The sequence below is a fragment of the Mixophyes fleayi genome, chromosome 1, assembly GCF_038048845.1.
Source record: "Mixophyes fleayi isolate aMixFle1 chromosome 1, aMixFle1.hap1, whole genome shotgun sequence".
Lineage (NCBI taxonomy): Eukaryota > Metazoa > Chordata > Amphibia > Anura > Limnodynastidae > Mixophyes > Mixophyes fleayi.
Window position 1 is genome coordinate 343780829 of NC_134402.1, and position 12057 is coordinate 343792885.

General features: G+C 38.1%; 1 protein-coding gene across 14 annotated transcripts in view; it reads right to left on the minus strand.

The window, feature by feature from the left end:
* FBRSL1 (fibrosin like 1) overlaps positions 1-12057 on the minus strand; it is a 382122-nt gene that overhangs the window by 353732 nt on the left and 16333 nt on the right. The window contains exon 1 of one of the 14 annotated variants that reach the window (XM_075217023.1): positions 7224-7295. The exons of the other annotated variants lie outside the window; for them this stretch is intronic. The gene's annotated coding sequence lies outside the window, so the exon portion shown is untranslated. Of the gene's footprint in view, positions 1-7223; positions 7296-12057 lie in introns of those variants that run through there. 14 annotated transcript variants of the gene reach the window in all.

Consider the following 12057-nt stretch of genomic DNA (forward strand, 5'->3'; position numbering starts at 1 on the left):
AGAGCAACCAATCAGATTCTAGATATCATTTATTTAGTATATTCTACAAAATGACAGCTAGAATCTGATTGGTTGCTATAGGCAACATCTCCATTTTTTCAAACTTGCAGTTTAGTAAATATACCCCTAATTTGGGATTTCAGATGTGACTGAATTGCCTAGATGTCTTGTGGGAAGCTACCATGAGTAAATTCACATAGGTGGTAGGCCCAAAAGGCCCCTCAGCCTGAGCGGAGTTCTGTTGAATTATCATTGAAAAAAGCAGAATGCAGCCCAGATATACCTTTAAAAAGGGATCACTGATCCCTATTATGATAGCAAGTGGCATTAACATGGCTTCATGGCCACTTGGGATAATGCAAAGAGTGACAGAGTATAGGGTGTACAGCACTGTGGCTGCGGAAGATCTAGCGCACATGTACAGCATCCCATATAGAATGGTGTTAAGCCTCAGTGCGCATGGCAGAATACGGACGTAGTTGTAAGAACAACATGCTCCATGCATCATTCCAACACAGGTGGAGGAGAAAACAATGTAGACAAAAAGTGATGGGTATAGAGAAACGGCTGTTCTACATACGACAAAGGATCAGGGTCTAACGTGCTGCAGGCAGTAATCATCTACTGAGACAAGTGCTTCTCATCAGACATTAGATTATGTGTACCTCTTCTCCAAATGACACTTTATCTTGCAATAAAATGTCAACATGACTGTATCCAGAGGAAAACTACAATTGTATATATTTAATAGTTCAACTTACATTAAAAATGTTAATTTTCCTGTTCAATTTCTCATGCCATCGCAAGGGTTACAATTCCCTCTACTAAAACAAAGTTATATTTTTGTACTCTACAGGATAGAAAGTTGTCTGCAAAATAATGAGGTCCATGGTTTATAATCATAATTTTAGCACACTGAGTTTGAACTTGTGGATTGTTGTTTTGCCAGAAATGTAAATATAGACCAAACACTAGCAGCATCCAAGTATGTGGTTTCCACACAGAGGTATCAGAAATACACTTCTGCAAAGAACAAAAAAAAAGACGTGGACACAAAAGTCTAGGGGTTGCACCAATCCTTTTAAGTGGCCATAATAGGCCATGTTTAGAGGAATTCCTCTGTGGGCACAGATGGTATAATGACTGGCATATAGATGGAACACACCTTTGCTGATTAACAACTGCTTGATCGATTGCTGTACATGTCCTGATAGACAGCAACATAGTATACATTGATTTGTAGACCCTGTAACAATGTGTAATGACACACAAAGGATATTACCACACATATGCTTTGCTGTTCAATGACAGCATATAATCCTAATACAAATATATGGGTAAGCATTTCTTTGCATACCTGAGTTCCTATTCATAACAGAGCAAAGCTCTCACAAACCTATATAACAATGGCAGATATAACATATGTGACTGTTACTAGATACCTATAAGGGTACTATTTAAGTGTATGTGGTCACCAGATGAAATCAGTAGAATTAAACCAAGCTAAATACTCTATATGTTGTAAAGCATGGCGAGCTGCACTATTTGTTTCTTGAATGTCACCTGTTCACTCAGAAAATCAGTCCATCATACATCACTGACATTGTCATAAAGAATGAGTAAGTCCCAAAAAACTAAACTGGGGACACATCTAACTTTGTAAAAGCATAATGAATAGACATCTTTATATGGCAGACAAGTCTCCAACTCAACTTGCTGGTTTAATAAATGAATAGGACAAACACGATTGCAAACTTTTTGAAAACAGTTTTATGATCAATAAGTGCCACAGATTAAATCAATTTGAAGTGCGTATCATGATGTGTAATTCTGTAAACACTGCATTTCCCGTTCAGTGTAAATTGCTGTAAGTGGTCATATGAGTAAATGTGTGGAAGCATGAAACTAGAAGACACAAGCTGCATTCTGTGGGAGGGTTGTTGAAAACTAGAAACAAAGTCACTGCTTCATTAATAGTGCTATAACGCATTTTCTAGACGTGTACTCTCCCTGTAAGATGACTGACTTTACTGGAAAGGCAAAAAGAGTGTTTGGGCAAATTGCAAACATCTTGTGTGTAAGCACCACAATAGTGATACATAAGCATTACATACAATTAGAGGAATTTAAAAATCTGGTTTGTGGAAAATTCTTTTACAGTAATTCGCTCAGTAGAGCGCCAAACCTATATAACAGAATGCACACAAAATCTTAATCTACTGCACACCCTGCGACTTGACATGAAAGGGGTGTGTGGTTTAGTGGGAAAAGGAGGGGCTTATTGACACTATGCACAGCACAGGTGCTATATGGGGAACAATTCTTAAATAAATAAGACTGCAGTTTTTATACAGTCTTTTTGCCCCTTCATTTAGAATGCTTTTTGCACAGTATTCTGTATGGTAGTTTTTATAAATCTAAATAACAATAAAAACTGTGTAGATTGTCTTCAGGATAGTGTATGTAGAAATGTTCTTGGTTATCAGTAACAAGAGAGAGTATAGTCACAATCCAGCTAATTTGCTTAACCTTTTATTTCTGCTAGAGAACATTGCTTTGCTATAGGACATGCTAGGATCAGACATATATCAAGATTACGTCACAGACATTATTCTTCTGCACCTGTCTCACTGCCTCAATAAAGAGAAATGCTATTGACACATCTGCATAGCAGTGAACAATAATAATATAAGTAAAGCATCATCCATCTGATATTTTAAGTTATAGCTTTGTGGAATGATTATCTGTAGTTATGTTACTAGATATTGGTTTGTGCTGCCTGAAACACCATTTACCTTTCATTCACGTCTTTGCCTTACTAATGACAGCGCAGCCAGCTAGCACCAAACCCTTCTACGTAAGGGGACCTCAGTTTCTCCAAGGTCTCCTGTGAGTCGGCTGAGGCTCAGAGTGGCACGTCCATCATCCAATAAATGAAGTGCATGCACTATGCATAAACTCATGCATCTGTTGGAATTATTTGTGCATTGTGCTTTTTCCTTGAACAGACATGTATTTATAGTCTATCCAAAGCAACTGTCATTTTACTGATAACGTATATAGTGGAGTAATAGCCATATATCAGCATATTCATGCAGCGTTGCCAACTAACCCTAATTTCCAGAGACCGTTCCAGTTTTTAATGATTTGTCCCTGACAAACGTGCCAGTTTTCAGCGATGACCAACTGCACAATAAAATTCTTATTTTTCTACAATTGATGCAATTCTTACCATCTGTTCTTATTGTATAGGCTTTACAATTTAACATTTATCGAAAAGTAGTATCAGAAATGCAATAAAGTGCATTATATCCCAACCAATAAACATAACACGATAGAGTTTGTAGTGCGCCAAGGTCCATCATTACAATATCACATAATCTGCGTATATACACTAGTTCGGCAGCAAAACATTCCTGAAATTCCATTTTAAATATGGCAACTATGTGCATGCAAATACCCAACTCCTGGGTAGCATCTAATTTATGGGACTTTTTTATGTGGATTTCCCCACGAGTGGGCAGACCAGATTACTACATATTCTTGTCAACCATAACACTATAGCTCTCATTAGTTGTACGTATTTAATGTCCCTATAAGAAAACACCAGAAATGTCACTTCCCAGCAACTTACAATGATTGCATAGGATATTGTTTACCCATTGTTTCTGACCTCTATAGATTGCTTTATATATTAAACATGTAATTCTCTTATGAGTAGAAAAAATGCAACTACATCTAATACAACTGTAGTGTGCTTTCAGCTTCTTCTAAGATGTTGTATTTCAAATGAGGATATTACACTACTGACAATCAATGCATGTCCAAATCAGACCCCTTCATGAATTCAGTAATATACAACTTATTCCAGAAAACATGCAGTTAATTTGACAGCACAGTATTTTACACCCACACAGACCTATAAAGAGGTTATTACCTGAAACTCAGCTGTACACTTTGTCTGACTTAAAGGCAGAAAGGCACTTCTGACAGCAGGCTTAGTATCAGAGGGATGATTATTTATCCAGGGGCTTAGAAAGCCAGCTCGTCAGACACAGTGAATTACTGCTCCAAGTCTGTACATAATCTAGATAACCATCAGAACATGGTCTAGCTAGTGACAGGGAACCATGTGAGCAACTCGAGCACCACACCACAGATATCCAGCAAGACTTCCACTCTGAACCCTCATTTGTGCCATACTCAGCAAACAAAACACTCTGCAATGTCATTCAAAATAACCTTAAGCTGACTACACACATGATGATCTAGGTTAGGCAGTCAGTTTGTTGATTTAAATTGGCCCGGCATTCTTACGTATGTGCCCAATACAATCACACCTGCCTGATCAAGTAATAGTCTAAACTGGCCAGACAAATCTGACAATTTAGTCATGGTCAATAGATGACTAGATTGGCATGTCTGTGTGGCCATCTGGGAAATTTGGCTTTCTATTCTGAATGGTCAAATGTACCATAGATCTGGTCCTTAAGCAATTGGGTTGAAGAAGCAGATTCCCGCAAGTGTGGCCAGCCTTGTACTATGCTCTATTGAAAAAAAAGCACCTTTTCTCCCAGTCTGAATTTTAAAGTAAAGAATTTGATTTTGGATGCCATGTTAGTAGAGTTTGATGCCATCACAACTGCGGATGCGGACACTCACCAGTTAGAGCTAGCTTATAAATGTAACCATTTCATCGCAAAGACTTTGGGAGAGCTTCCGGGCGTAACAGCAATGTCTGTCCATTTCCAGGTGCTACGGCGGATATTAAAACACTGCACGTAAAAGATGTCATGCAGAACAGTGGCAACAATTCCCCCTTTCTGGTCTACAGAGAAGCACACACATGCTCATTTGGCCAGCCCTGATGGTGTAATATCTTTACCCAAGAGCCCCCCCTGGCTCTTGGGTAAAGATATTACACCATCAGGGCTTCTCATTGAAGCCCTGCACAATACCGGGTGAGGAATAAGGGGCTTTTGTTATAGGGGAGCGATGAACACAAATTATTTTCATAGGGTTTATTGGTCTTTGAAGCCTTGGTTGATACCACTTATTTAACATATAGTAACAATAGTACCTGCCCAGCATTTTAAAAAGGAAGGTGCCTGCAGTTAAAGAGGTTGCCCATTTACAGTCTAATGAAAACCATCAAGACACACAAGCAGCCATATAACTGTACAAGTCTCCCCACAACAGTTACATTACATAATCCGCCTGCAACACAATGTTATTTACATTAACTTTATAACAATATCCAATGAGTAGACCCTAAAAAACTTTTTTAGTAAAAAGTGTAGGTAAACGAAGTGACATTGCAGTGCTACCCAAGCAGAACACGGAGTATTCTTCAATATGTGAGTTAGCAGCTCAGCAGGAAAAACTGGTATTGTCATTTCAGCTTCATGGAAGAAATATGGGTGCAGCACGCAGTCCTAATTTTTTATTGCTTAACTATAACTAGGATGTGCAATGAAGAGAGGCTTTTTTAATGACCTTCATATAGAGCAGTAATGGAGAAATCCCAGGGGTCATATAGCCAATGCGTTGAAAAAAAACAAAAAAAACTGGTGGCACAGACATTTCTAGTGATGTAAATCTTTCATGGCTCCTTAATCTGACTGACTGACATCTGTCATCTACATTATTTTGGCCACTCTTACATAGAGGTACATGGCTTAAGAAATCTACAACACAGACAAGAATACTTTGCATCATTGTATCCCAATTACGGACACAGAGTAACTTGAAGAATAACTAGCCTATATAGATTTCGAATCTGCTTATCATCAAAAGTCCAGGGGATAGTTTACAAAAGTTCACACTTCTCCCATTTGGTCACACTCCATTTTCCACAGCTGTCCGTGTTAACCAAACATGCAATCACTAGTGCTTCTCATTTGTCTCTGCTGTCTCACTTAGGGTGCAGACCATAGCAAAGGATAATATTAAATCACACTCATGTCAATGAGCTCTAAAGAAACTATTGTTCCTGTGGATATTTATATACTATCTGGGTGCATTCAGGCACATACTACATTTAAGGCTCCTCTATATTGGCATATCTGAACAAAATTTAACAAAACACAACAAAAAAGTTCTTGGAAATAAGTTGATTCTTTTGTTCTGTACACTAGATTGGAATACGTACAGTTTTTATTTAGTTAGAATGCCCTGAAAAGCATGACTTATAGCAAAATCCGATTTATAAACCGTTACTACAGATGAATGGAGCTACCTTACTGTGACACTGAGTGTTTATGATTTGACTTCGCTCGGTGGCAGAATGAACCTGTTCCTGTGATCCATTCTTGCATCGAGTTGGTAATGGCACATTATGCCTCGCTCAGTGCTCAGAGATATCAGACCAAACTGTGATCGCACCTTCTCCAGTTGGGCTTAGAGGCAAATGAGAATAAATGAAGTGTTGATAGCTAAAGAAAAAAATGTGACGATATGATTCTCCTGGGACACTGACAGTAAACAACAATAGCTTGTTTTAGGAATGAGAACTCTACAGGCACACATTGCTCTTGCCTGCAGTAGCTGATTGATTTCACCACATACAATCCCAAGAAAATATACCAGTTCTTAAGGCCACTGCAGCAATTCTATTGACCTGCTCTAGACGTTTTATAAACAAGATTTCCTGCACAATGACTGTAATGTACAAGTACATGCCTTACAAAGGGATGAATCAAGATTATGCGGTGTGAAAAAAGAAGCTGGTAGAGTACCGGTAGATTAAAGATATTACATGCAAGGGTTTTGTTATTCTGTTAGACCACATTATTTTAATTTAATCTACTCTTTTTGTATTTGCAAAATCCGATTAGGATGATACCACTCATGTAATATATTCATTAACAATGTTTTAAAAAATAAAATGAAGATTATATGTATAGTTTTGCTTCTAATTAGTATAGTAAGCACTTGGCCAACTGCTAAATCTCTCAATATACAACACGGAACACATTTCACACCTTCATCTCTAATCAATCATAGTCGCTGACCTTGTAGAGATGGACATGTAAGCCTAATCCTTACCCACTTCACCTTCAGGTAATTTCACACTTAAAGGTGTATTTCTAGCTGCCGTAAAAGCTTTCCCTGGCCGGCCGCCTTTCTCATACACTAACAGTTTGGGGCCTGCACACAACCACAGTGTGAAGAGAGTAAAGACAGGTGGAGACATTTATTTTTTTTAGTTGTTGCAAATGTACCTAGAGTGAGGATGAAATATTCCAGAACTCATATTCTCATTTTCCATTAAATGTTGTGTCTCCCTGCAGGAGTTCTTCATAACGTCAGAAGGCAGCATTTTACTAGGTGGGAAAATGGGGCCTTCAAAAACATCCAGGTGGCTGAAAACACCAGATAAAGAGGAAGAGGTAAAAGTTTGCTGCTGTTGTTCTTTAAAATGGTATATCTGTGTAAAACTGTACACTGCATTTCACCATACCTCATAACAATTCATAGAATTGGGGCAATGCAAGAAGAGGTTTGGCATATGCAATGGGGGGCATTTCCACATCCTTGAGGCACAAGGCCACCTCCAACTCCCTCCCCTCCCAGCAAAACACCCTTGGCCTGGCCACCTACACCAGTGGTAGGGGAGTGTGGCATACACTTACCACTGTGAGCAGGTCATAACATTAACTGCAGTCGGGACAAAAGTATTAGTCTAAAAATCAGGACAGTTGAGAGGTACGTTTCTCAGGACCTATTATTAAAGTTAGATTTTTCAGATCTGCATAACTTTAAAGAAGAAACTGCCCATGTCACCTATTTTGCATTTAACTTCTTACATGTTAGACTTGGCAGACAAATGAAAACCTAATCCAGAGGAACATATTCATCTGTCTCTTCAGCAGCTGTACTTGATAATCTCAGTGTGGAGGAGGTGAGCTGGCTAATCCAAAATACATTTCAAGAAGAAGGAAATGCACTATTGCACTTAAATGTGTATAAAAGCCTGTGAATAATGGAACTAAATAATGTTAGGTTAGTTGTTCACACTGAAACTGTGTAACATACTATCTGTAAGAGAAGTCACACAGACCATTTCTTTCCATGGTATCAAATCTGAATGTGGAGTGGGAGAACGGTTTCTTTTTTTCTTTATTTGTGGGGCAGGGAATCTGGGATTAATGAAAAATGGCAAAATCATAAACAAATAAGAATAAACAACATATCAGTAATAAGTTTTCCCATAATAAGATTGTAAGCCATTTATCCATTGGATAAATACTTTGGCCTGCGTTTGTTGCTGTATGGAAACACTCAATTACATTATATAATATTCCTTTAAAATTTCATTGAAAAAAGTTGCAATAAAAAGCCAAGAGAAGGCTAAAAAGGCTATACAGTAATATTTGGTGATGCTTCATATATTTAATATGTTGCGTTTCTTTAGTGACCCAAACAGTGCAGAAAAGGAAACCCAGGGGGAAGGAATCACACAATTAGAATGAGCTCCCATCAGAAACAGGGGAAGATCTATCAGCACAGCTGAAAATGGTTCATATTTGAAATTACTAACACTTAGAACAATGTAAAAGTAGACTACATTATTAATCATTTGCAGAGAGAATATTTCATGTAGCCCCACTCCCACGCCAGCTCATCTGGCAAATAAGATGAAACTGACCAAACCAAAGTCCATTTGGAAATACAATCCCACCAAGCAACCTTCTACAATAGCAATCAATATAACTTGGGAGACTTAGGGGTATATTTACTAAAGTGCGGGTTTCAAAAACTGGAGATGTTGCCTATAGCAACCAATCAGATTCTAGCTTTCATTTATTTAGTGCATTCTACAAAATGACAGCTAGAATCTGATTGGTTGCTATAGGCAACATCTCCACTTTTTCAAACCCGCAGTTTAGTAAATCTAGCCCTTAGACAGACAGGCTACCAGCAGGAGTGAGCACTGCGCCTCAAGACCTTTACAAGCGATCAGCTAATCGTTTTCTGGCGATAAAGATTTTCACATAAATGTCCGTTACTATTCCCTTCTTGGTGCTGTAGCCGTTTTCAACTCACTCAGTCTCAGAGGCTGCAAGAATCAGGACCAGATATTTTAACTAATTAACTATTAGCTGCATAGTCCATAGCCTACAGAACTAAGGCGGGCTACATGAGTAAACGGATATCTAAGCTGGTCAAACTGATCCTGTCACTTGCCGCAATTGGTTAAATTCAACTTCCAGCAGCACTAGGTCTGTTTTAATGAGATCAGAAGATGACAGAACATACAAGCCAATAGCAGTCATCTTCATACAGCATTTAGCCACATACCCGATAATGATGAAGTTGAATTTGAGATCAGATTATTATCAGCAACACAGTTCTTGTCAGGCCATGCATGCTGCAACATCAGGGCAATTGCGATATCACAGAGTTTGCAGCCAGCAAGACTAAGTTTAACTCACTGGCTAGGCGTAACAGTCTTGATGTATAGAGGACACCGGCCTAGGGAGAAAATGACGCCACCTAATCCTAGCATGCTGGGTGCAATATATTACAGGCCCATTTACGCTGGTGACCCTGTCCATGATGGAATGTATAGCTGTTAGCATGTTTTGATAAAATCCCTTTAAAAGAAATTTCACACTATGATAATCAAAAGAAGCAGTTCTTTACCAAAACATATGGTCATGAACTATTCTGAGAAATGGACTCACTTTCTCTATGTAACTGCACTTATAACTGTGTGTGGGTGCCACTATATATTTTTTGCTCAGAGGAACATTAGACTGTACATTACTTTGTCTGACACGTATACAGACTCTTGTTGCCGAGTAAAATGATCAAATACAATCAGACCGTGGTGCTAGTATCACCATGAATACTATCACTTGACGGTTCCTAAAGGAACATATTTAATAAATTCTAAATTACATGCCTCATACATCAATGCTAACACCTCATAAGGTTTTCTGTATAAATAACTTATTTTCTATAAGCAACATATTAATCAAAAATATGCAAAAGTGACAACAAAAAAAAGACATTACCCATGACCATATGTTAACATAACAATGAGTGCTGAATGTTACAATCCCACAGTTATAAAGATAACTGCCATTAAAACCTCTTATGTAAACTACTGTCATATTTTCCGGTAACTACAACTGCTACTGAAATGATTCAAAAGTGTGATAGAGAAATATTTTTTTATGCATAAACAACTTTCAGGGAAACCATTCTGTATACATTTGTCAGACTTTACCTTCTAACGGAAGAGGGAGAACAAAAACTCCCTGTCATTAAAAGCAAATAAAAAATAAACAGCAAAGAAGTATTAGTAATTATGTTCTATACAGGACAGTGGTGACTTTCTGGTGATACATAGAAGTTTGTGGTGACTGAGGCTGGAATTCCCCTGGTCTGCACATCACAGGACACCCTCACTCAGGGAAGTATGCATGTTACAGGAACAATAAAATCATGTTGGGAGGAAATTACCTTTTGTCTTACAGATCACATTCTACCCCTAAATACAGCAGCAACTCCAGCTGACTTTTAGTTCCATAGCAAATCATCAAAGCATTAAGTACAGCTACATTTCAGAAAACAAATCCATACATTGTTCTATTTAAAAGGGAAAGTATATTTTTCTATAAATGCTTACTGAAGATTCAAATAATCTGATTTCTCTACATATTTGAATGTACTAAGAGGAATGGGAGCGATAATGCTGCTTGCCCAGTAAAGATAAAATAAAATATCAGTCAGACTCCAAAGCCCCTGGCTGCAAATATTCCTAGGGGTAACTTATTTCAGAATAAAAACACATTGACATCTCAATAGATCCAATGGAGCTCAATGTTTAAACCCCTGGAACAGAGCTAATCAGTTTTCTGGCTGTTGAAGTAGAAGAGCTCTTCATATTTTAAGCTGTTTGCTTGTCCGTGAAGGCAAATGTTAAAAAAGCATAAGGAAACTTGTCTCCACATGGATTTTTAGTCACCGTATATAAACATTTAGGTCTAAAATACACTTAGGATATTTAATGTAACAAATCAATTGTCCCAAAGTTTATGCAAGTTCCAGTGCTACAGTTATTTGTGACCTTATCATGTGTGTTATCAAAACAAACGTGATCTTGTCAAGATAACTCTTCTCAGCACAGCATATGCTGCAGACTGGTAGAATTACAAGAACGCTCCACAGATCACAGTACTGTCATACAAACTGACACTTATTACACTCTCCAAATGTCACAGCCAAGGCACACAGCAAATTGTTTCTAGATCAACCCAAAGTCATATCATGCTAGCAATAAACTGATAAATCCTAACTCCAACCGCTATGTAGATCTGATTACCAAAAGTACAGCTGTATTCCTCTAGCTGCTGAAGTGGAACCACTTATCTTTTTAACTCTCTCTATGCACTTTTGCAGTCTCTCTCTCTCTCTCTGAACGAGAATTAAAGTGTTATGTGACAGTAATACAGAATTAGAAAAAAGGTAGACTTGGTTAGCCCTAGCGTTGTCTTTGAGGCCGACTACCTTTCCCTATTTCACATGGTATATATTATGTCACCACATCTGACACTCCACTATTGAAAAGATTAGCTTTGGAACAATTTAAAAGAAAGAGTCCTTGTGGTTCCTGGAGATGAGAGAAATTCACAAGATGCTGAAGTAGGGATATAAGTGAAGATGGCATTGATTGGGTGGCCAATCATATGTCCGCTGCACCTACAGTACTTCAGCATCTACCTCATAGGCGGCTTAGCCTACAAATCATGGATCTCCTTGCCGCCGTATTTCCCTATTAGTTTTCTCAAGCTCCATTTAGACAGAAATGGAGCTTAGGTAAAATCTCATGTGGAAGGGTCCAGCCAGTTACACAATACAACCTGAGGGGACAGTTTACTATGGGCACTGTCTTCTCACTCCCTTATTTCGCTCATAGTCTGGACTTTTCATTCATTGTATGGAAATTTAATAGTGGAACCTTTCCATTATTAAAGGGGACACAGTTCCAAAGCAATATTACCTCTGTGGGTAATTTGTGTACGATTTTTGTTTTAATTTCAATAT